Source organism: Macrobrachium nipponense, chromosome 10, assembly GCF_015104395.2.
Source record: "Macrobrachium nipponense isolate FS-2020 chromosome 10, ASM1510439v2, whole genome shotgun sequence".
NCBI lineage: Eukaryota > Metazoa > Arthropoda > Malacostraca > Decapoda > Palaemonidae > Macrobrachium > Macrobrachium nipponense.
Window position 1 is genome coordinate 61,008,333 of NC_087204.1, and position 27,990 is coordinate 61,036,322.

At 34.8% G+C, this 27,990-nt stretch overlaps 1 protein-coding gene and 1 long non-coding RNA gene across 6 annotated transcripts in view; one reads left to right on the forward strand and one right to left on the reverse strand.

The window, feature by feature from the left end:
• The window catches only part of LOC135223639 (uncharacterized), a 466,317-nt gene that overhangs the window by 251,353 nt on the left and 186,974 nt on the right, over window positions 1-27,990 (forward strand). The window lies entirely within an intron of this gene.
• On the reverse strand, window positions 14,701-22,397 carry LOC135224163 (uncharacterized). Its single transcript, XR_010316661.1, has 2 exons — window positions 22,220-22,397; window positions 14,701-16,307 (listed from the first exon to the last, which is right to left on the reverse strand). It is a non-coding gene; the product is annotated as an uncharacterized LOC135224163 (long non-coding RNA).

Below are 27,990 nucleotides of genomic sequence, written 5' to 3' on the forward strand. Positions count from 1 at the left end.
CTTAGTAAAAATCAGAACATATACTTAAATACAAACACACTTAAAAAAATTGATAATAATAGATTAATAAAACACTGAAGGTTAACCTACCATTACAGAGGATAAGGACACACTAAGAACAAAACATTCAAAAAAATTTTCGAGAGAGGCAAAGAGTCAAGACAAATACAAGGAAACAGCGGTTGCTTGACAATTCAGAGAAGGGACTCGTTGTTTAATATTTAAAGTTTCAAGAATAAGCAGTTCTTGTGGGTTGTTTGTATAATCAATGATCTTAAAATCTTTATAGCTGATTTCAGTTTTGCATTTAATGGTATGTATACGTATATTAGACGATTCTTGATTAGTCAATCGACTTCCGGTTCTATAACTTATCCCTCTATGGGAATCGGCCCTCACCCTGAGAAGCCGCCTGGTGGATCCAATATATTTTCCCAAATTACATTTAGGACAATTGCACTCATAGACAACACCAGACGACGTGAAAGGCGGTAGCCGATCCTTAAATCTGAAAAGAGAGCCAATACTTTTAGGGTTCTTGGGTATTAATTTAAAATCGATAGCCCCAATGTATTTTTGGACGATTTTCAAGAAATCCCTTCGAAATTTATCTTCATATAAGAAAGGAAACGTTGCATATAATGAGAGTTTAGGTACGTCAAAACATTGTGGCCTATTGGAAAATTTTCTATTTAGATGTTTTTTGAGAATCCTGTGAAAAACATGAATAGGGAAGCAATTATTGGTAAAGTATTGTTGTAAGAAGACAATTTCTTGGTGAAAGAGGTTCCAGTCCGATGTTAAAGATAAAGCACTATGTATAAGAGTGTAGATAGAGTTCAGTTTGAAATTGATAAAACAAAAGCTATAAAAATTAGACCCCAGACCAGTAAAAGTTTACTTTCTGAATATAGATGCATTAAACTTGTCATTACCTTTAGTTACGAGTATATCTAAAAATGCTGCTAGCTTGGTGTTGTGCTCTCTTTTCATGGTGAAAGTGATGTTGTGATGATAGGAATCAGAAAATTCTAAAAAGCGTTCAGCATCGTGGTCTTGTTTAAACAAAATAAAAGTGTCATCAACATATCTAGCATAGAATAGGGGGCGATAGGCCAAGGGACACTCATCGAGCATACGCTCCTCCAGGGAGCACATGAAAATGTTGGCGAATGTATAGGTCCGAGAGGAGAACCCATGGCCATGCCCTCTATTTGTCTGAAAAGCACGCCATTAAAAATAAAAGCCGTGTCCAGCACGGCCAGTTCTAAAAACATCTTAAAAAGGGAGCGGCAAAAACTATGATACAATGAATCGGAGGTGGGAAAAAGTTTGTCCAAAATTATATCTATGCTTCCTCTAACGGGTATATCAGTGAATAACGACTCCACATCAAACTGAACTCTATCTACACTCTTATACATCGTGCTTTATCTTTAACATGCGCTAAGTTCGCCCTTACTCCCTGGTTATATATACGTTATATATATATATATATATATATATATATATATATATATATATATATATATATAGTCTCCAGTCAGCGAAGATAACAATACTTCAGGGGGTACCATGATACTTATTAGTAGAATGCCATAGTTTATTAAAAACGTTTCGCACACAATTCTCGGTGCATCATCAGTCTGTGAACAATAAAAGTAAATACATTATAAAAAGGAATTCACAAAATTACAAGGTAATTAAGAATTAATGGTTTAAAAAGTAAAGCAGAAGTTAAAAGTTTAAAAAAAATTCTTTAAAACACTGTAAAAAGAGAGAGAGAACTAAGACACCAACCATCCAAGGCAAACGACGAAGAAGGAATAGCAAAACCTGACGTCCCAAACAAAAAGTCATTTATGCCAAATACAGAGGGGAAGCCGTGGTGTGATTGTCAAAGAGGGAAACTAGTCTTTTGATAAGTAATGACTCCAGAGTAGTTAGATGGATCTGGGTCCTTTGTATATCCAATAATAGAGAAGTGCTGTTTCAAGACCTCTATTTTGCATATAGCAGCATGTTTTTATGTTAGAAAACTCTGGTTGCTTAATTCTCTGCTGTACGAAAACTGAAACCCATGTGGCTGCAATATCTCACTTGCAATAGCCTACGAGTAGATCCAATGTAAGGCCCGGACATCTAGGGCATGGTTGAAATTTTATATTATCAACATTAGATCTCATGAAGGCTTGTGCAAGAGATCTTTACAGCTGAAAAAGGAACCTATCCTGCATGGATTATTAGAAATAAGTTTTAACTGAAGACAGGGAATTTCTTGTTCAATGATCTGTGTTAGTCTACGTGAGAATTTTGTATCAAACACAAAAGGGATGGAAGCAAAGAACAGTTTCTTAGGAACATCAAAGTTGGGCAACGGTGGCTGGAGAAATTTGGTTAAAAGTTTATTGATAACTCTAAGGACTACGTCTTTGGGATAGGAATTTTTCTGAAAAAAACCTAATAAAAATTCTATTTCATAGCGACATCTCTATATAAGTTTGAAAAATACTGTGACTACACAAAAATCATTTAGAACATATCAAAGGCATGACATATAGTGCTACGCATGCCTACCATGAAAAATAACTTCCCAGCTCGCTACTGAAAAAGTTTAAAAGAATTGAAGAATGATAATAGCTTACACATTACCAAGGCTGATAAACCCAATAATATAGTGGTTCTTGACAAAACTTACTACATATCACGCATGCATACTTTACTAGAGGATGAAATAACTTACAAAAAACTCGCAAGAAATCCGTTGGACCAAGTAATAAAAAAACTTTAATATCAATATCAAACAAATTCTTAAATATATATATATATATATATATATATATATATATATATATATATATATATATATATATATATTATATATTTATTTATGTGTTGTGTGTTATGTGGTGCTTTTTTTTTTGCAAGGTAGACTGTTCGAGGTATATGATCGCTTACCTGCTTCTTCTTCTTGATAATGCTTTCTGGAGTATGGCTTTTAACATTATGCTTCTTAATGTTAGTTCAGGATTTGTAATCTTTGTAGTCTTAGTCTCTCAGGAGAAGTTTGAATGAGACGAACAGCAAAGTTTCTTTCTCTACTGTGCAAAGAATTAGAGTTACAAGTACAACTAAAAAAAGTAACCTATTGTTGGACCCCGGCAATATTTTTGCTTATGTATTAAACGACGGCTGCCGGTCCTCTCTGGCTTTTTATGTCAATCTCAACTTGAGCCACCCACGGTTCAAATTTGGCACTACCTCCTTAGGCGGTGTAGATCTTGGTTCTCCGCCCAACTGGATTCTTGATTCGTGAAGTGGTATTTCCTTATCTTTTCCCCATCCCCTTTTAGGTGGGGATAATACGTTAATTCCACCTTTTCAGGCGGAGTCAATAATTTAACATGTTAATACCTCCTCCGGTAGTTGGAGCTGTATTCCTGCTAGAAGCTGAGTAATTTTGGTGCGAGGTCACAGGTCGAAGATTTTATGACGGTCTTCAGATTTTAATTGCGATGGTGTTATGGTCCAACATTCTGTGACTAAGGTTTTGTTATGTCTGCCAGGCTTGTTGATCGAATTCTGACTCACACACCAAAGCTCAATTCTCTCTCTCTCTCTCTTTCTTGTTATTTTCACTGTACAGTTGAACACAGGTTTCCCTGGTACACCTTCTTGAGGGACTTCGAAAATTATCTGTAACAGTTGGACAAGGTTTCCCTGTACACCTTCTTGAGGGACTTCGAAAAATTATATGGTAACAGTGTTTACTGAGGGGATGGTGGGAGGACTCTTCCTCTCTTAGCAAAGAGTTCCACCAATAAGCTCTGGAATTCTTTCAGTGGGAGGAGTCATTAGGTATGGTTGGAGAAACACACACGGAGTAAAAAAAAAAAAGAAATCTGAGCAGGGTATATCGCTGTAACTAAGATTACTGTCTCACTTTTAATATAAGTTTGTTCATTAAGATTCCATTTAACTTTCGTCTAAGTCGTTATCTTACCACCGTGTCTGTTATTATATATCGGTCATATTCATTACGCAATACTTTAAATTGATCAAAATTTTAGAGTTATATTGGTATTGGAGAGAATCACGAACATCATAACAGGATATTTTAACCTTATCACGTAAGCCAAGTTATAGTATCGGTTGCAGTGCGTTTCCTACCAATAATATAATAGGAAGCTATAAAGAGAAGTGCAGCAACACTTCATTGAACATACCCAAAACCTCTGTGAACGTGTTTTAAGTGTCCGACACCTTAGCTCCTCTCTCTCTCTCTCTTTCTCTCTCTCTCTCTCTCTCTCTCTCTCTCTCCCATATTAGCTACTTTAAAGTGACATGTCATCTAGAAATACCACTGCGCTAAGTATTCAGTTTTATATGTCCATTAACACCCCCCCCCCCCCCCCCCCCCCCCCCTTTTTTAATCTTGAACTAAACTAATATAGTATGCATATATATTTTTTTCGGGGGCAGGGGGTAGTGGCTGTCGGGGATAGAGTTCTTGTTGTTAAGCCGTCTGACAGGTTTTGGAATTCTAAAATGTAATTCAAACTGACAAGCTTCTTGCTTTTGCTGTACCGATGTCCTCAGCCTGGCTTTGCTACAACTGAAATGGGTGGGGGACTAGGGGTAAGGTGGGCCTGTTGCGACCCCGATGAGTGGACGAAGTACTAGATATGCTCGTAGATAGAGTGTATGGCTAACGAAAAGCTCCACTTGAAATATTTTCTTGTTTATCTTTAATGCCTGCGTGTTTTTAGTGTTTATCCTAATATTATTATAGTACTGTAGATTTTCTGAATACAACAACATTTACAAGAAGAAGGATTGAGTTAAACTTACTCTCTCTTGTAAATACATTAGAATGAATAGGAGAGAGAGAGAGAGAGAGAGAGAGAGAGAGAGAGAGAGAGAGAGAGAGAGAGAGAGAGATTAGACGTTACTGAGGAATCAAAATGAAACTACTAGGGACAGAGAAAATTCCACAACGTGTAATGGAAAGTGAAGAAGGACTCCCAAACTTTGTGCAAACTTTTAACCGTTCCCATATGGTAAACTTAATTCGTTTGCCAATGATAAACAATTGTTGATATTCAGAGGTTTCATGTATTCATGGTTGGGGTTGTATTTCCTCTTGAATATACTATAGAGGTTATTCCCTACACGCCGTTCATTACAATAATTATTACATGATATGGATAAACATATCTACTTGGCTTATATTTTCTAATATATTAATTGTGATACGTGTTTTAATGTCATACGGACAGAAATTCCTTTAGCTCTTATCATCATTTGTGTGAGGATAAGAGACAGACGTCTCTATTGTTAAACAGCCACTTCAGTCATTTACCTTTCCATTGTGGAAAGAGCTATTTGGAGAAATGTAGTTTGATGATATTGTCCTAGGGTTATCTTTTTAGATAATGTTTTAAGAAAAAATCAGGATAGCGAAATTCCCTTTAGATTTTGACTCCTTTAAAATATCAAATTCACCTTTCTAATAAATAAATTATAATAATCATGACCTACAGCTAAACGATATGCATAGGTCTGTTTACGATTTTTTTTTTTTTACATCATACGACATGGAAGTTCAACGGAAGCCATGGGGTAATCCAAATATACCCACTTAATTTTTACATTTGTTTTTAATATTAGTGAGAAGTCCAGACACCTTCCTTCAAGATCACCTCTTGCAATCTGTTAGGCTTAGATTCATGGTTTCTGACGATCTGTGGTCGGTTGTGGAAGAGTTTCCATTGTGTTCCCAGAGGTTCATAAGTTGATCTGGTCTCCTCTCCCTCTCAGGCTCCCAACATTTTACCAAATTAGCCTAAATATTCTTAGTGAGGTTCATGTCTGTATCCTTACTTGGCCATCAAGCAACTGCAGATCCTTTCGACCTTGAAACCATTCCTGGACTATTCTGGCCGTATGGATGGGGCAGCGGTCGTGAATGAAAATGACAGGAGCAGGTGGGGAGGAATAATTCCGCTGTTGAAGTGAAAGAAGTTAGAAATCCTGAAGAATTTCAATGTATTTTTCACCAGTGAGCCTCCACTCAATCCTGGTGATTTGATTTTCATCCTAAAATGTAAGAAGATACCAGCCCACACGTTTACTGTGACATGCCCATTCCTGGTCACCTCGTAAATTTCTTCTGTAGTATCTGAAAGGAAAAAATCTAATTTTTAACAATTCACGCTTTGCTTTTCGTAATAGGGAAAATAATTCTATATCGTTTGGGGAAATAAAATGCTAAGTAACAACCCTTGCAATAAGTTAAGAATGTTTATTCATCTGCAAAGATTAATACTTATAATAGCATTAACTTTGATCTGCAACAGTCCGTTATGAAAGGATATTCTTTAATTCAGTAAACAGGCTGTACTCTATATTATAAGTTTGCCTACGTGATTATTCATAACATTAATAATGTATTTGCTTAATGCCTGAAAGCTGGCCATAGTAGAACTAATGGGGGGTTTTCAATGAAGAATTTTTATTTTCACACTTCTCGTGGCAATATAATTCAATTAGCGGAAAATACATGGTTATTGACAAAATTATTATCTTTTGATTATAATATTACCCTTGCTTATAATTATTATAGTCTGACTGTTATTAATGATTTTAGAAACTCACTTATATTACTCGGTCTTCAGTTATGTATTCTGCCGTGACTTCTGCTAGTAAAAGACCTATCGTCACTGCATACGACTCGAGACCAAAATTCCATATCCTCCCCCACAAACCGTTGAACGAAGGCAAGCCTATCAGCACGATGCCGAAAATTCCTTCTTGGCAAGAATTCTATGAGGTATTCCTGCCTCATGCAGGCGTATTCGCACCGTCATAGCCTAAACATTTAATGCCAGACGTTCACAAATAGCAATAGTATTGGTAAAAGGATCTTCTTCTGCTGCTCGTCGAATGTCGTCGTTATCTTCACGGGAGGTCATTCGTGGTGGAGGTCTTCGAACTGAAATACGTAATGAACATGCAGATACCTAGATAATCAAGATTAATTATAGCTTGTTTTTACTTATGGGAACGCTATTTGGTATACTGGGAAGTAAAGAGAAAGAATCACTATTAGAGTTCAACAGGACCAAGGCAACTGTAATTTAGGTTTCATAATTTCACGGGTTTATAAGATTTATAGTTTAAAAAATTAATAAATAAATGAAATAAATAAATGCTATCCAAAGTCGGTCAATTTCCCAGTCTAAGCTCACCTCCTTTTCCATTTATTTACTGTTGTAGGGGAGACGTCAAGACGCTGTGCAACAGCACGTATTGAAAGCCCACTTTCTCGTAGAGCGACCATCTGCGCTCGGAGAACAATATGTTGCTGTTCATTGGGAGACTATAACGAATACTACTAGCAGAGGACAGAAGCCCTATCAAAATTTATACAACACCTCAGTCTAGCCATGATTGGGTGGCAAACTTGTTAGCGAACAAAGTGATATATTATTGGGACTGATTGATTGATTGGCTGTTACTGGCATTGCAACATCTCAGGTCATTACTGTCATTGGTTAATTGTCTGTTTTGAAACAACTGTTTTACTAAAGGTGGTGCTGTTCCTCTCTTAACGTGAATTCTACTAATCAGCTTTCGAGCTGTTTTAGTGTATAAGAGGTTGGAGGAGGCAAACTTGTAATAAGTATTAATCCTCATAGATGAATAAACATTATCCTAATGCAGGGGTTGTTACTTAGCATTACATTTCCCCAAACGATATATCATTCTTTCCTTTTACGGAAAGCAAAGCGTAAATTGTAAAAAATTTAGATTGTTTTCCTTCAGATACCACCGAGGAAACATTTACGAAGTGGCCAGGAGTGGCTTGTAACCGTAAACGTGTGGGCCAGGATTTCCTTACATGGTATATGTGATATCACCAAGACTGAAAGGTTTCACCAGTGAAAAATACGTTAAAATTCTTCAGGATTTCTTCCTCCCTTCTCTTCAACAACGGAATTATCCCTTTCCACCTAGTCCTGTCATTTTTCATTCATGACGGCTGCCCCACCATCCCATACGGCCAAAAAGGAATACGTCCCAGGAATGGTTTCAAGGTCGAGAGGATTTGAATTGGTTGCCTGGCCAAATAAGGGTGCAGACATGAACCCCATAGATCCCGGGAAAGATAAAGTCGATTTATTAAAGATTGAACAATTCACAGGTGCACCGAGAGAAGCCGAAGTGTAGTGGAAAAATCACTGAATTTCTAATCAGTTTTCTCCCATGTATGCATACATTTTTTTTTTAAATTTTTGTTCCCATTATTTTTATGCTCATCCATTTCGTATGAAGTAGCTACTGTCGCATATCTTATGTAATATAAGCTGGTTAGGGGTAATTACGTTTGCTTTATGTCTATTACAATTAGAATCATAATTACCTGACCTGTTATCGAATTACAATTACAGCTTCAATAATACTGAAATACAAAACTTAAATATTGGAAAAAAATTTCACAAAAATTTTTGTACAAAAAAGGAAATAAATGGAATAAAAAAAAAATTTTAGAATTGGTAGCTGGCTTGTTATGATTCTCCCTTAATAATATAATAAATAAATTGGGTAGCGACTCAAAACATCTCTGTTGCATTTGGTTAAGATGAGTTCTCGAAAAGTAAGAGGGCTGCTCTAGGATAACAATTTCAAATAAAGTACTTTATTATTTGAACTTTTCAGTTACAATTACAATTACCATTAAGTATGAATAAAAAGCAACCGCAATTACAGTTAACTTCAAAACGTATAATTAAAAACATTTCAGATAAAAGGTAATGTTTATTTGTAATTGGTAAAGCTCTCTTACTGTGGGTTTCACAGACAGTGCAGTCAAGTTTTTGGTCAATAACACTGTAATGAAGACTGGTATCAGTACGAGATTTTGCTATAATTTTTCGGTATAATCAAGGCTTTAACTCAAATGAATGTCCGGTAAAAATGCTCAATTTTTATTTGTAACACATAGAGCAACTGTAACCAGTTACCTATTCAAACCAATCTGTAGGCAATTGGCGGCTCTCTCTTTGCTAAAAAAAAAGAAAAAAAGTTGAAAAGTTGCGTGACAAACGGATTTCTGCTACCATGCCGACAGTTATGTTCCTAGGCGGCCATCTCTTCTTCACCTTCGTAATACAAGCATATGGCTGATGCCCTGAGTCCAAATGAAGATTGCGAAGGAGGTAACCAAACACAAGTATAACAGTAGCTTTACCATCAATCACAGTATCTATCGTTCTACTACTCCACCATACATGCAGATATCTCTCACTCTAATAATTATAATCATTTACTCCTTACCCAAGTCAATAGTCACTAAAGAAAGAAAAAACAATTTGACCTTAAGATAAAAATAGTAATAGCTACTACTACTGCTGCTGCTGCTGATGCTAAGAATAATAGTAAAAAACTGGTTATTATTATTAATAATTAATTAATATTGTTCCCTTGTTTTTTACACATTTTTTCCGTACCTGAACTATACCGTACCGTACTTTGGTAAAATTGTCGTTGCGTAATTCCGTACCGTACACATAGGCTAAATATCAACCGTTTCGTACCGTACCGTAATGCCAGCCTTGCTGGCAGGTAACAACCAAGTGAATCGTTAGATATAAACAATATTGTAAATTATTATTATTAGATTAGATAGATGGATAGATAAAAAAAATCGTACAAAATATACTAAAACTGAAGTAACATTGAGAGAGAGAGAGAGAGAGAGAGAGAGGAGAGAGAGAGAGAGAGAGATGAGAAGGAAGAGGGGGGGAAGGGGTGGTGGAAGAGGGGGAGGAGGGAGAGAGGGTGGGTAGGCGAATTTTTTTTATACTGTTGTGTCATATCCATTTCTGGCTAATCGAGCCTTTTGCCTCTTCGTACAGGACAAGTGTCTATTCTTTATAATTTGTGATTCATGATACTCTTATAAATTACGGTACTGGTGTAGTACACTATAGCAAAATCTCGTACTTAATCGAATCTTAGTTACAGAGAAATTGGTTAGAGAATTCGCGAACACTTTTACCGAGCTCATTTTACGAAGCAGTGCTTAACGAGTATTCAGTTCTCAATGTAATTATTAACAGGAACAATAATTATGTGAGCATATTATATTTAACAGTAGTATATTCTTTATTTCATGCCATGGTGATCGTGATCCCTATTGGCTAATCCTACAATCAAGGAACGATATAATGATATATGAATCATGGTATTGTTTTACTCGACTCGAAACAGTCTGAATCCCAACGGAGGTAAGGTCGTCAGTAGGATTTTTAAATGGGTTAGACTTCATAACCACTCACCATGAATCGAAGGGACACAAATCTGGCGCTGCGAGGACGAATTGTCACTTTACGCGACAATGGTTTCTCGATACGAGCCATTGCACGTGATGTTGGTGTGTCCCCCACCACGGTACAGTTGTGGATAAGAAGGTGGGAGGAGAGTGGGAACTTTAACGTCTTGCGTAGGTTGTTTATGCTGAATGATTGGTGGATATTTTACATTGTTCATGGTTATTTAATCTTGCTTATTTGATATGAAAGTTTCTTTCTTAAATGTATTTCGTCTCGCTATTATAATTTTGGTTAGTCTACAGATATCCACAGCCATTCCAACACCACAGTAATATTTCAGGTGCACCTCCATAATTCCACACCGTGGGTGGTTGGCCCTTGCCGACCTCAACCATGAACAAAGTTAGATAGTCGATTGAGTTGTCTTGGTAAAATTAAGCCTATAAGAGCATTTTATTTGTGCCCACCCCGTCACAGTCATTGTGTCTTTTGATAGCTATAGTTTATTTATTAAATGTCATTTCAGTGATGGCTCAGGAATGATTTACAGTTTTAATAACCACCAACCAAATTGAGAATATTATGGATATATGTAATCTCGTTCTATTTGATATGCTTTTGAAACCAAAAATATACAGCCATGTTTACTAAATTATGATCAATCCATCGAGTACAAAATTCGAAGAATCTAGAATTGATTGCGATGTTATATAAATTATAAGTTAAACATTTAAGATAATATGTTCTCTAAGCTAGGCCAGGTAGTCCACAGAAAACCACCCCAGCTGAGGATGACGCCATTATCAGGGCTGCTCGAGAGCAACCCTTAACAATGCCGAGGCCATTCATGAAGATATTGGATTAGAAGTGTCATCGATGACAGTACGACGCAGACTCCACGCTGCTGGGATTCATCACAGAACTCCAGCGACGAAGGAGCTCTTGACGGAGCAACATAAGGCGGGAAGGCTTGATTTTGCCCAACGTCATGCTAATAAGGGTTTGGACTTTTGGGGCCGGGTCATCTTTACTAACGAGAAGTGCTTCTCGTCCACATCGCATGGGAAGCTGCATTATTGGCGAACAAATAGAACTCGGTATGATAAGGAAAATTGTTACTTGCATCAATTATTAATTGCATTCTTCTTTATAATAATTATCAATCTTCAGATTTTGTTCCACGGAAGTGGACTGTCAAAATATACAAAGGGAGTTAACATAAATAAGAGTGCTATTTCTGAGATAAATATTAGGTAAGGGACAGTGGCATCATTTGCTCTTTTTCCTCAAATATAATATATTAAATAAATAATTACACAATAGAATTCTTTCAGTGTTGTTCATCACTGAGAATTTAAATCCTCCAAAGGTATATATATATGTATGATTTATATTATACACCCCCATTTTTTTCTCTCATTCAGATATGAACCCCGTAACATCGTGAGTGGTTCGGTTTCGATCTAGCCATGTCACCTGCAACGTATGGGGCTGGGTGTGTCTGCATGGTATGGGTGATGTGTTCCGTATCGAGGGACGATTCACAGCAGCTAAGTATGTTGAGCTGCTGCAAACCTCCTTCTTGCCTTCGTTACGAGAAAGGAATTTTCCCTTCCCACCAGGGCCCATCCTGTTCACACTGCTCACGTTGTTCAAGAGTGGTTTGCCAGACAGGATAACCTGCTTCTTCTTGAATGGCCGAGCAAAGGAGCAGATATGAATGTGATTGAACACGTGTGGGCCCAGATGGTGAACAAATGGAAAATGGAACATGAGAGAACAACACAGCAACTCATGGCTCACATCAACTCTCAGTGGAAAATTTGTAGACGCCGCAGAAAATTTTCAACCTTGTTCATTCGATGCCCGACAGATTGAGGGAAGTGACTGAGAGAGAGGGTGGATGGTCAAGGTATTAGATTGTATAATATAAATGTTATATTTTTTGTAGGACCTAAAATGTTCTCATTTTGTTCTCACTAGTTATTTGATTATGTTTTAATAAACATAATTCACAACAAGTTTTATTATAACCATGATATTCTTGATATAATGTTCGAAGTATCTGTAAAAAAAAAATGGCATAATGCCTCCATACAATATTGAGAGTATTGCAGTAAACTTTCCTACTTACTCAGGCCCAACATGTTTTTGATGTCTTCCTAATCACCGTTTCTTGTTAACGGCACTGAATTATAGAACTGAATGACTCGCTGAGCAGTTATCATACAGTGAGGTCGGTAACAGTATTGGCAAATTGCCTTAAGGCCCGTCCACACGGCCGAGCTTTGCAGGACGAACTTTGTTCGATGTGACGTCAGAAGCGGAGAAAACGCGGCAAAGTTCTGACTTTTCCCGCTGTTTCTCCGCTTCTGACGTCACATCGGACAAAGTTCGTCGACCAAAGCTCGACCGTGTGGACGGGGCCTTACCTGTATACTTTGTTCTCTGTGGTGTAGCCGATACAGATATGATACTTTGCCACTTATTTTTGCTTATTAGCTTGTTGAAGTCTATTAAAATAGTTTCCATTATTTGAAATGTAATGCTTTATATCCTACTGATATTTTCAATGTATCTTTGGTGTAAAACCTAAGTTATATGAACAAGAGTAAAAATTTGGTATATTTTTTGGCTGTCGTTGACGTTTCTGAGTATAGGGGTCATATGTTCTGTGGGACATTTTAAAAGGTAACTGTCAATTCAGTAAATGATACTCTCTTTATGTCAGCCACTATAAGGAAAGCCTATAATATATCAGTGCATACATAATTTTAGAAAAAACAACAGTTGACCCTTAAAATGTCAACCACGTCATATGACGTGTTGCAGAAGTCGTCCCACACATGTTGTTTACGTCATGTGACGTTCTTAAGTTTTTAATTTTGTGCGCCTTCATAGCTTATTGTATTGATATTGGTTCTGTACTACTTAGTGCCTTATTAGAGGTCTTGCTGGCCGTTTGCACTGCTCGTCTTCCATTTGTATGAACTGCGCGGGGGAGGGGAGGTAAGGGTGGCCTAGGAGGTTGTCAGAAACGTCAAACCAGCTAATCCTGTGTGGCAAAGGATTAGTGGCGATAATTTTTTGCCGCACACCTTCGATTTTGATGATAGTATATCAGGAATAAAGTTTTTTTATTCTATTTTTAATAATTCTATAATGGAACTGACGGTAGAGAGATCCAATCGTTAATTTCATGTTTTGAAATGGGGCAATATATCAAGCGAACACTCAAGGGAACAAGAGTTTATGACATTACAGTATCAGAGATGAGAAATTTCTTTGCTTTGGTTATGATCATGGGTATTGTCAGGAAGGGCAATCTTCGATATTATTGGGTCACTGATCCACTCCCGAATACACTAATGACATATCAGAACTGCATACTGAGCGCAGGGGTTTTTCTTATCACTAAGTTAGCTAGTATAGCTGAGATATATATATATATATATGTATATATATATATATATATATATATATATATATATATATATATATATAGTTAGCTAGTATAAGAGAGAGAGAGAGAGAGAGAGAAGAGAGGAGAGAAGAGAGAGAAGAGAGAGAGGGGAAACGCACTGCAACCAGTGCTATAAACTTGGCTTACGTGATAAGGTTAAAATATCCTGTTATGATGTTCGTGATTTTCGGCAATACCAATATAACTTTAAAATGTTGATCAATTTTAAGTATTGTGTAATGAATATGACCGATATATAATAATAGACACGGTTGTAAGATAACGTCTTGGCCGAAAGTTAAATGGAACCTTAATAAACAAACTTATATTACATGTGAGAAAACAATCTTCATTACAACGATATAAACTGCTCAGATTTTTTTTTACTCCGTGTGTGTGTGTGTGTGTGTGTGTGTGTGTGTGTGTGTCTTTCTCCAACCATTCCTAATAACTCCGCCCACCAAACGAACTCCAGAACTTATTGGTGGAACTCTTGTTAGCAGAGAAGGGGTTCATCTCACTCAGTAAACACTGTTACCATGTAATTTTTCGAAGTCTCGCAAGACGGTGTACCAGGGAAACCTGTGTCCAACTGTACCTACTCTGATTATTCTCTCTGTTTTTTACGCTACTCTATCTACTATTATTTCTTATAGCTATCATTACATCACTCGGTCACCTATCAAACATTGTCTTCAATGTTTAATATATATATATATATATATATATATATATATATATATATATATATATATATATGACAAAATGGATATACTAAAAAAATGATTAACGAGTACAACAAAATACACATCAAAATTGTTCTCCCAATTCTGGAAAAAAGGATAAGTGTAATAAAATTGTTAAATAAAATCATAGTAAATGGTAAATAATACAAATACATAAATATGTGAGATTAAAAATGTATTAAAGCATAAGCATAATAAATTATTAGTCAGAATACATTATCTGAGAAAAAATGTTAAAAATGATGTGGATATTAAATGTCAATTATGGATAATTTCTTTTCCCTTGTATCTTTTTGATAAAAAAATGCCTCACTATGATGACAAACAACACAATAGTGACTACTATTATCAGCAGATTTACAAATGAAAGAAATGGTGCTATCTGTTTCGTATACAAGTGATAGTCATCAACATAATTCAAGGTCTCAAGTTCCTTTAATTCTAGCTGAGACAATTTAAACTCATCAATTGCAAATGTGTAATTCTTATATGGCATATATTTGTTGAAAAGGTATTCAGTGAAAAGTTGTGGTTCATAGTATAAGTGATATTGTATACCTAACTTACATGATGTTGCATAAGACTTGCTCAGTTGGGTGGTGATATTAAGACAAGTGACTATGGCTATAATAGTATGTAATGAAAATACAAAAATGTCTTCCTTCACTATAGTTGCTTCAAATGACTTATTAAATGACTGTGTACACATATCCTTTTCTTGATTTTGTTTTAAAATCAACTCTTGTATACAGGGATGATCATTGGTAGTCTTATATAAGTTATCAATATAACATATATACTCTTTTTCCTTCAAAATTACACATTCATTGAATTATTCATCAGTTAAAAAGGCTAACATTAATCCACGTTCTTCCAATGCAAAATGAATACTAAGCCCATTTCTAATAATGATCTGATTTTCAATATACAAAGGAAAGGGATATACAGAAACTAGCACATTTGAAATTTTCGTATTGAAAGATAGAACTAAAATAATTCTGTCATGGGTTACTTTGGCACCTATCAAATTATAGTGCATGAAAATATCTTCTACTAAAGGTGTGCAATGCTTCTCAATTATATAAAACTATTTATTAATGCCTTCTAATTCCTTTGGAGTGATAAGTGTTAGGCTCAAAATACCTTTGTAAGCAAGTAAGACAGCATTCAGTATGTCTTTATGTTCTTGTAACATCACTTCACTTTCCAGTGCAAAGGTATTTAAACACTATATTTTCTATCTTATTGAGTTCTTTTGTTACATTCTGATTCACTTGACTTATGAATACTTTTAATTTTTCTACTTGTTCTGCATTTTGATTGTGAGAGGTAGTCACTTTATTTATCACTGTACCCCTTGCGGCTGCCCACTTTTCCAGTCTGTCAATTCTTTCCTTTTCTAGTTCTACATTTTCTTCGTAGCGATCCCAAACAACTGATTTAGAGCAGTTCCAATGAAGAGTAAGAGGGATCTTTTGGACCTTGTTGTCAGTGTGTTATCTATGTTCATGCTCAACTTTTCCAATAATTACATGGCACTGTTATTATCACCCTTCTGTAGGATTGCTTTAATACCATTTTGGATTTCTCTTAGTTCACTTTCACGTTTGAACACTGTGGAAATATCTATACTAACTATTCCAAGGTCCTTGATCATTTTGACTTTTCCATGTCTTTTTAACAGGGCACCTTTTCTTATCTCCACTTCTGAAGAGATGAGTCCAGTCAAAACTAGTGCTATGATGAGCTGCATGTTTGCCTCTGCAAAAATTAGACTTAATAAGATTTTCTTTATATATAGACACATAAGGTGCACTATATACATCACCGTTATGATATTTTCATTCCAACACTATTTACATATGGCTATATACACACATCTTTACCTCTTTCTGTTTCTTAGATCATACCTCGTTGTAATTGGATTTTTTACAGTATTTCCCTTCCTTATGTTATCTATATCGTAGACCATGGATCTGTTTTCACTACCTTTACATGTTTCCAGTGAACTTTAGATCACTTTCTTTTATTACTCTATATTTATTTAACTTTTACTCTATATGGCCCAGTGAATTTGGGAGAAACTTTTACATTTGGACCTTCTAGTACATGATTCTGAACATAAATTTGAGTACCCACTGTAATGTCTGGTTTAGTGATATTTTTGTTATAGTATTTTTCTTGAGTCTTATGTACGTCTTTTAGTCTAGCTCTTGTCTGCATGATAGTCTCGTAAAGATGTCTGGTTGTCCATGCTACATAGTCATCATAGTTATAAGTATGTCTGGGTGTTGTTGCATCATCTGACAACGTATTTGGCATTCTTTTCTGATAGCCATATAGTAAATAATGAGGAGATTCTCCTATCGTCTCATTTACAGTATTATTATTATTCAATGTGAACTGTACGTCTTCAAGACCTAAGTCCCAAACTTCTGTATGTGGATTTACTAAGGTTTTCAGGATATCCTTTATTTTACGATTAGTTCGCTCTACTGCTCCATTTGAACTGGGTTTATAAGCTGTTATTTGACATTTATTTATTTAATAAAATTCACATATTTTCTTTAAAAGATCACTGGTAAATTCAGCAGCATTATCAGATATAAGAACTTGAGGACATGTAAGTCTGGTTACAATTCTAGATTTAAGAGCTTCGGCTACTGTAGCTGCATCTCTGTTTCTTACAGGTATGATTTCTACATATCTAGTTAGATTGTCTAAGAAGACTAATATTTGTTTGTTTCCTCTAATAGTTGTTGGAAATGGACCCAAAAAGTCCATAGTTACTATTTGAAATGGATTTATTTCTGATGGATATTTTTAAAGTGGAGCTTCTGTATTTACGTTGCCTTTATGTCGATTACAAACTACGCCATTTTGTACAAAGTTCTTGGTATCTTCACTACAATGTGGCCAAAAATAATTTCTGGTTATGATTCTGGTTGTCTTTTTAATTCCTGGATGCCCTGCCAAGTTATATGAGTGTGTTAGTTCTAAAACCTCTCTGGTTAGTGTTTTCGGGATATATAGTCGAGAACAACCATTTTTCTCTGTGGGTATTTTATACAACAAACCATTTATTAACCGAAAATCAGGTTTTAAGGATTCATCTGTTAGTAGCTGTCCTACTATTTGTCTGATTTCTGGATCGATATCTTGTTCTACTTTCACTCTTTCTAAATCTAAATCTACCACTTGACAACTAAAACAAAAGGTATTTGTGGTAATGCATTTTCTGATTCTTCTTGAGATCTGGATAAGGTATCTGCCAAGGAGTTAAGTTTCCCTGGAATATATCTGAACTCTGGAGCAAACCATCTATTAAACACCATGTTGTTAGCAAAAGTTCTCTTTTTAAACAAATCACAAATGGGTTTGGGATCAGTAAGCACATAAACTTTATGACCTAAAAGTATGTGTCTAAGTTTCTTTCAACCCCAAAATAAAGCTAAACACTCTTTCAGATGTACTATAGTGTTTTTCTGCTGGGTTTAAACTCTACTGGCATAGTATACTGCCCTCATTCTAGTTTTGGCCTTTTGTAGCAATACAGCTCCTACCCCTATGCTCGAGGCATCACAAGCTAAATAAAAATCTTTTGAAAAATCTGGGTAGACCAAAACAGGGTTCCTAGCCATTTTGCTCTTTGATGTTTGCAAGGCTGTTTCTTGTTCATTCTGCCATTCATATTTAACATCCTTTTTAGTTTATTCTGTCAAAGGTTTGGCGATAGTAGCAAATCCTTTAATAACCGGTCTATAATATCCAACCATTCCAAGAAATCTTAAGGCATTCAAATTAGCGGGAGCTGGATAATCAATTATTGCCTTTATTTTACCTGCTTGCATGCGCAGTCCGTCTTCACTAATTACATGACCCAAGTATTCTTATGACTTCATCAGGAACTGACATTTCTTTGATTTAATTTTTAGTCCTACCATTCTTAATCTTTCTAGGACCAATTCTAATGTTTTGAGATGGCTTTCTAAATCTTTACTGAAAATGATTACATCGTCTAAATGTACTGCAACATTTTCTGTCTCCTAGAATTTGTAACATTAACCTAACAAACGTTAAAGGAGCTGATGTGAGTCCAAATGGCATTACTTCAAATTGTAAATATTCTTTATGTGTGCTGAAGGCTGTGAATTGTTTGGATTCTTCATCTAGAGGTACTTGCCAATACCCACTGAGGAAGTCCAGTGATGAAAATACTGTAGCCCCTCCTAATTGAGCTAACATATCTTGAATTACCGGCATCGGCAGTCTATCTGGAACTGTGTTGGAGTTTAATTTTCTATAATCTATTAAATGTCTCCAACTGCCATCTTTCTTTGGAACAAGCAACAATGGAGAATTATAGGGAGATTTAGAAGGAATTATTACTCCATCTCTTTACATTTCCTCGATCAAATTGTCAACTATGGGTCTCTGGCTTATTGGTAATCTGTAATTAGGAAAAAAATGGCTTGGCTCCATAATCTAACAAAATCTTATGTTGTAGGACATTTGTTCTTCCTAGTTTATCTCCTTCTACAGCTATTACATTTCTATATTTCTCTAGCACTTGAATTAACTTTTTTCTATTTTCTGGAAAATCGGCTTTATTTACTTCCTGATTTATTTGAGAGTTTTGGCCATTTATAGAGAAAAATGCATTTTCTTCTACTGTTAGTAAAGGATTGTTAATAGGTATTCCTATGCAAAAGACAGTGCCTGCGTATAGTGTTAGTTTGTTATTTGAACAGTTTTGAACATAAGCTTCACAATTATCACCATTCATGTGGACTAGTGAATTATCCATTCTGACAAGATCTGGCAATTCATCGTTCAACAATAGGACATCTTTAGCCCTTATGTTCTCATTTGCCCTTAAATATATTTTTATTAAGCATTTTGGATTTAAAGTTACTGCTCTATTGAGTATAAATTGTGCTTTATTATCATCAGCGGTGCTAACGCAACATATCTCTTCATCTTCATGTCTGAAAAATAACAAAGTTCTGCATTTTCTGTGGTTTCTTCTGTTACTTCTATTATATTATTTATACCTGATTTCTTTATCTTATCTAATAGCAATACTTCATTTAGTATTTTCCCTTTATCTTCGTAACTCATTACTTCATTGCTACAGTTATTAGTACATGTATCTGTGTAAGCATCTTGCTTTTCGTCATAGTCACAGTTTCGGTGATCACCATTATTTATATCTGACTAACTACTTGAATCTGAGTATATATCATCTATATGTGCACATTTCATTGATTCTGTATTCTGTAATGGTGGGAATTCCTCTTTTCTATCTTTCTATTTTATCTTGCCTTTCTCGTATGTCTTTCTCGCTCGTCGAAACTGTCTCAGACAAAGTGATCAGATTTGGATGAGGCTTTTCTTCGTCAAGCGCAAAACATACGCTCTTCTGATTATCCTGCTTCAGGCTAATCTTTCCTTCATTGGAGTCTAGTATTATGCCACATCTTCTCATTAAATTAAATGAGAATAATACTTGTGTGGGAAAAAATCTGTCTTCTGGAACTAGAAAACTTTCGACAAATTTGTGTGACAAAATGTCTATTTCCAAGTTCACTTTTCCTAGACTTCTAATTTGTTTACCCGCTATTCCTTTTATAACTTTATTTTAACTCTGAATCAGAGTTTCTGAAATGCCTAAGTATCTGGGTAAAGTTTATTTATCTATTATATTCACTGTACTGCCTGAATCTATAAGTACAGTAGATGTCTTTACACTTATTGGAATCTTCACAATAAGCAAATCCTTTCTGTTTATTTCTTCTTCTTTCATGCTTTCATGGAGAATACTACTTCTTTGTTATTTATGTAGGAAAATGCGGAAGAACCTTCATTTTCCATACTGGCTATTTCTTCTTTTTTTCTTATATCATCTTGAAGGGAATTATTTTCTTTCTTCTGTGGAATTGATCGGTCGTTACTTACTTCTATTACTTCCTTATTGGTTCCCTTATTATTGAACCAACAGCTTTTAGTTAAATGCCCAGCCTTCTTGCAAGTTGCACAGCTTCTAGGCTTTCTGCACTCACTAGTGGAATGATTTGTATACCCACAATTTTCACATGCTACCTTTGGTCTTGCTCCTTGAGCTGAATAGTTTCCTTGACTTGAATTATTTGTGTTTGAAGATTGACCAGGCTTATATGTCATGGGTGGACCATTCCTTGAATAATTCTGTCTTCCCTTCTGCTTAGGATTCCATTTTCTGTTATATTTCCCTTGAAAAGGAGTGGATCTATTCCCTGCTTGTCTGTCATTATTATTCACTCTATTTGCAGGGTTATTATTTCTGCCTTTCCATTCATTTTGTTTTTCTATTACCCCTACGAATTCCTTGGAGAAATTTGTCTCTGCCTTCTGTATTTCTTGTTTCATCGTTTTTAATGTTTGAAGGCTATTATTCTTGGGATCAATTTTAAATTTTCGATAGGCCTTCTTTTCCTTTTCTCCTAGAGCATTATATATGGTTCCATGTGCCAAGTAGTTTAAGACGTATCTTACGTTAACTAATTCCCTATCATCATCACCAAACTGTGTCTTATCTCCAATGGTGATGTTTGTGGACTTCAAGTCTTCTATTATTGTCAATGGTATTTTCAACATTTGCGTCGAGCTCTGCCATCGATTCATATTGGGGATTTAGGAACTTAGTAATATTATATAATATATCTTCTTTACTCACGGGCTCCCAGAGCATCAAACAAATTGTTTTGAATTCATCATATTTAGTTAATTTGCTTAAACTACTGAATTCAAAATTTTATGTTCATCACCGTGTTCTGAACTAACGAGAAGCAAGGCTTCATTAATTTTAGCTCTTTTATCTGTTATTCCCCCTGAAGAGGATTGGAAGCTTCAACTTGTCCACAGAAACGTGTGGCTTGTGTTATTACAGCTGCCTGATTCATTCTTCTGTTTCGAAACGTGTTAGTACTATTAGTAGTTATATTATTAGTATTATTGGCACTGTTACGATTATTGTTATTGGTGTTAGTAGGGATAGTATTTCCTTGAATTAGCAAGGTTTGTGAAATTGGAACTGGGATTCTACTGCGTCTGTCTGGTGTTGGTCTTAAATTGTATGAGCTATCTCTGACTGCGTCGAGTAATTCATTAAAGGCTTTATGCATTTCCTAAAAACAAAAATTATTCACATATGCTACTCATCATTACACAATAGCATAAAAAATTATATGTGAAACTGGAAAAAAAAAACCAACAACAATTTGTAAACCAAAATGATACAGAACTCAATATTCAAAGAAAAATTGCATGTATAGTTCACTATGCAAAACAGTTTCAAAAAAGATTCTCATGCACTGTTAATTTCAAAAGTATACTGGTATACATAAAAAATCGCTAATTTGAACTCAAAGTGCACAACTTGTTAAAAGAAATTATTCAAATAAATGGTACACAAAATATATAAGTATTCAAAATGATATATATCACTAACCATAAAAAAATACTAAGATTTCCTAGCTATTAAACAAAAAGAAAAATTAAAAGAAAATTTTTTATACTCTTATTGAGAGGGAATTAAAAAAAATGTTTGATAATCTCTAAGAGAAAGAATATGTAATCTTTTCTCACACTCTTATAGACAAAGAATAAAAAAAATTCAGCTTCAGCACGCTTACTTCTGTTCGTTCGTTTTGCTTTTTCGATATCCCTTGCTTCGTTGTAGAATTCACCTATTATGTTTGACAATCAATCTTGACTGACGCTGTTTTCTCGTTTCGTTGTTCAGCAAAGATTCGTCCTTGTCGAACATTCTTCAGTAACGTTGATTCTTTAACAGGAATGTGTTTTCGTTCATCTGCAATACACTCCCCGGCTGCACCAATTCCACGTCTCGACTCAATGATGTTATGTCTGCGTTGCACAATTATTATGCCTCCATTTCATAACACGCTATGTCTCATTGTTTTACTTCGAGGGGAAAACGAAAATGTTCTCGCTGTTGTATAAAGTCTATTAATGCACTTTTTATTTACGTCTTCAAGCAGGATTTTATCGATCACTATTACTCTTTGCCATTGTTATTCATTCTAATTTCTGTTCGTCGATTGATATCACTGTTATAACTTGAAATGCATATTTATTTCAACTATCTTCACTGCACGTTACATCATCTGGATCCCACCGCTGCCACCAAATGTTATGTGGTGCTTTTTTTGTAAGGTAGAGTGTTCGAGTTAAATGATCGCTTACCTGGTTCTTCTTGATAATGTGTTCTGCAGTCTGGTTTTTAACTTTATGCTTCTTCTTAATGTTAGTTGTGGATTAGTAATCTTTGTAGTCTTAGTCTCTCAGGAGAAGTTTGAATGAGACGAACGGCAGAGTTTCTTTCTTTACTGCGCAAAGAATTAGAGTTACAAGTACAACTAAAAAACTTATAAAGCTATTGTTGGACCCTGGCAATATTTTTGCTTCTGTCTTAAACGAAGGCTGCCGGTCCTCTCTGGCTTCTTCTGTCAATCTCAACTTGAGCCACCCTCGGTTCGAATTCGGCACCACCTACTTAATTTTAATGAATTCCTTTCAAAATTAAGCGCATTAGTGCCCAGCATCAAATTAAAGTTAAATAGGAAACAGACAACCAAATTCCTTTTCTTGACGTTTTAATAATCAGAGACACGACAGAATACAAATTTACCATATAGAGAAAACCAACATTCTCACTTTCATACATTCGCCACTTTAGCTATCACGACATTACTATCAAATTCGTAAGAGCCTTACGAATTTGTTCCCCAGATTTCCTGGAAAAAGAATTTGAACTAATTCGTAAGCAGCTTTCGTCTTTAAAGTATCCTGACCATATAATTAAGAAAGCAATTCACAAAGCAAACATAATTTTCTACCGACCCCCTCAAGACAAGACCAGAGATACACCCAAAAACAAAATAAAAATTCCACACCTGGACAGGATTAAGACGGTGACTCAGACCCTCGGAAAATCTAACCCTTTTGCATTTACTTACCAAAACACCTTACCCAAATCCCTGATTAACGTACAACAAAAGCCATCCCCCAAGGACACAGGCATTTACGAAATCCCATGCCTGGACTGAGACCAATCTTACATCGGATTTACAGGAAAATCACTTCCCCAGAGATTAATACAACACAAATGGTCAGTTAGGTATGGGCAACAGAACTCAGCTATTTTCAACCATATAAATGAACATAACCATAGAATAAACTGGAATTTGTCACATATAATTTATAGCAGCAACTGCCGGTATAAGAGTCAAATGATGGAATTGACCTTAATTAAAAAGAGGCAGGTAATGAACATCTCAAAAGGAGCACGAGAGATGAGATCGACAAGATTTTCATTCAACCAACGCTTAAGAAGATTAAAGGAAGATTATCAGCGGGAGTGACCTAAATTGGCTTACCTGTGGATGGATCTCTTGGTATAAATACCACCTTTTCTGTAAACTTTTCTCATTCATCTACCTGAAGAGGGAGACAGCAGTCTTTTAAATATAGTATTTTTCTCTCTATATTTTGGTGCTTTTATGGGCTCTTTTATTATATATATATATATATATATATATATATATATATATATATATATATATATATACATGTACATATATATATATATGATAGAATATATATATATATAATATATATATATATATATATATATATATATATATATATATATATATATATATATATACACACACACACACGCACACACACACACACCACACACACATATATATATATATATATATATATATATATATATATATATATATATATATATATATATATATATATATATATATATATATATATATATATATAGTATATATAAGTTCATCACACTTACCGTGATTCATATACATATATCGAACTACAAATGTCCTTTAATATCTAATTCGCTCTACCTCGGATTAATATATTTTCATATATGTTTAACCGAAGGGGAATTTATTAAGCGATAATAGGATTGGCGATCAACAGGTGCGAACATCGACCTCTCAATTCCAGGACTGGCAGTGAAGAGGGTGGTCTGGGGCTTCACTGCCAGTCCTGGAATTGAGAGGTCGATGGTTCGCGCCTGTCGATCGCCAATTCTATTATCGCTTAATTAATTCCCCCTCGGTTAAACATATATGAAAATATATTAATTTCGAGGTAGAGCGAATTAGATATTAAAGGACATTTGTAGTTCGATATATGTATATGAATCACGGTAATGTGATAGACTTATATAATGACTAAGTGCGGGCAAAAGCACTACCACACAACCGAGAACGAGATGGGCTGTAAGAAGTCTCCAAAACAAAAAATACCTGTGTGCGGCAGGTATATGAGGTGGGAGACGGCATATACTTATATCTCTTGCGGTGGCGGGGTGGTCTGGGGCTTCACTGCCAGTCCTGGAATTGAGAGGTCGATGGTTCGCGCCTGTTGATGGCCAATTCTATTATTGCTTAATAAATTCCCCTTCGGTTAAACATATATTAAAATATATTAATTCCGAGGTAGAGCGAATTAGATATTAAAGGACATTTGTAGTTCGATATATGTATATATATATATATATATATATATATATATATATATATATATATATATATATACTAGCAAACTTACCCATCTACGATGGGTGATAAAATACGGGTGCAGAAGTGAAAAATTTATATGTACTATTTGTTCAGCAATATTAAAATAAGGGCGATTTTTATACATACCTACTACAGAACCTCTTTGTACACAATATTATCAGTTTGTCCACAACTTAATTTCAAGTTGGCAGAGTCAGTTGCTCTACTCATCGCCACATACAGTTGGCCATGTGTGAACATGGGTGACGGCAGAAACACACCAACATGATCCAAAGTCTGGCCCTGCTACTTGTTTGCAGTGAATGAGAAGGCCAGGTTGATGGAAAACTGCCTGCGCCGTAACTGGAATGGAAACTGGTTGTCCGAAGATATCAGAGGAATCCGGGGGATGAACAGACGTTTGACGGTGTGAGTTGATGATGTGGGAGTTTAGCTCCATAACGGTGTACCTGGTTCCGTTGCAATGTCCATTGGCAGGATCGAAATTCTGAAGCAATATTACTGGACAGTACTTTTCAACGTTATTTTGTGCACTGGCAGTCCCGTTAGATTTAAGTTATTCAAAAAATCTTGCGGATATTGATGATAATTTTCATCTTCTATTGTGACCGAGCTGAAATATTCGCGACTTTCTCCGGGGAAGTTGTACAGGAATTATGTATGAAAAATAGTAAGGTAACTAAGTCTACAGGATTAACCAGCCTCGTTTCACGGCCAGATACGGCTCCGTTTCAGGGAATCCCTTCTCACCCCCACCTCCTACAAAGGAGGGGGATAGGTTGGATGAAACCCCATTACAAACCATCTTAGGGGTCCCCACCATAACCCTGCAAAGTATCATGCCCATCTGACCAGCCGTTTGGCCGTGATTGAATGACAGACAGACAGACATTACTCCCATTATAATATGATATGTATATTATATATATGTATATGATATATATATATAAATATATATATATATATATATATATATATATTATATATATATATATAATATGTATATATATATGTTATATATATATATATATATATATATATATATATTTATATATATGTGTGTGTGTGTGTTTGTGTGTGTGTGTGTGTGTATATATATATATATATATATATATAAATATATAAATAATATATATATATATATAGATATATAGTATATAGTATATGTATATAATTATATATCATAGGATATATATAGTATGATAGTCTATATATATATAGATATATATATATATAGATGATATAGTAGGATATATATATATATAGTATATAGTATATATATTGATAATATATAGATATATAACAATATATATATATATATACTATATATATATATATATATATATATATATATATCTATATATATATATATATAATATATATATAACTATATAATGATATATATGTATTATATATATATATATATATAGTATATATTTATATATATGTCATATTATATATATAGTATATATATATACATACATATATAATATATATATATATATGCTTTAAAAAATCACAGTAGATGCACGTGACTTCATAAATAAGCGAATACCACGGGAAAATGATAGTCAGAAATCCAAGCGCTTTCGTCTTTATTCAGAAATCGTCAAGGAGCTACTAAAGTACAATTGGAGAGGAAGGCCTCAGGTACAAACAAGATCAGGAATACCAGATGGTTAATTATCAAAAGGGTAAAAATTAAAAGGGATAATCCAGGATTATCTGATATCACACGGTCACAAACTTAAACAGATTCTGACCCTAACCCGAAATTACAAGATATCTTTCAGTCCAAAAAACATGTAAAAAACTGAATATATTAATTTTTGTTGCTTATATTATCTACAACTTTTTTCATTATGAAAGCATCAAGTTTAAATGAACCAAGACTTAAATTTAGAACATTTCTATTATTTGATTTGATAAAACAAGATTCAATGATATTCCTTTTAACTGTGTCATTACATGGGACTAAGGCTCTTGCTTGACTCCAGTTAATAGGATGGTCTAAATCTCTCATATGTACAAATAATGCATTCGATATTTGCCCAGTTCTCACAGAATATTGATGTTGCTTGATACGCTGTGAAAGAGATTTGCCGGTCTGTCCGTAATAGACTTTATCACACTTTTTGCAAGGAATTTCATATATGCAGCCTGGAAGATCTTTAGGAGAATTTTTGATTACTAAACTCTTGACATGAATATTACTGAAAACAACATTTATGTTAAAAAGCTTTAAAATTCTAGGAATATCTACAAACCTTTCATTGTAAGGTAATTTTAGAATGTTATGCTTACTAAATTCAAGTTTGTCATTAGTTGAATAAAATTTTTTTCTAGCTCTTTTCCATGCCACATCTACAAAAAATCCTTGGGTATTTAAGTTTCAATGCAATATCATAAATAGTTTTAATTTCAGCGTCAATAAACTGCGGGCTACAGACACGTAAAGCCCTTAGGAACATCCCAGAGACAGAGAATTTAACATTTTGATGGTGATTGGAGTAGTAATGAACAAAAGAGGCAATATTAGTTGATTTTCGAAAGACTGAAAAGGTGAAATTTTTATCATTTCTATGGACAGTTACATCAAGAAAATCCAAATTACAATTTCTTTCTTCCTCTACAGTAAATTTTATAGAAGGGACTAAAATTAAATTATTGAGATTATTAAGGAATTCCTTGAGGTTTTTGTGAACTGGCCAAATACAGAAGATATCATCCATGTACCTAAACCAAATAACTTTTTGGGGCAAAATTCTTGGTAAGAGTTTTGTCTAAAAAAATTCCATGTAAATATTACTAAGGAC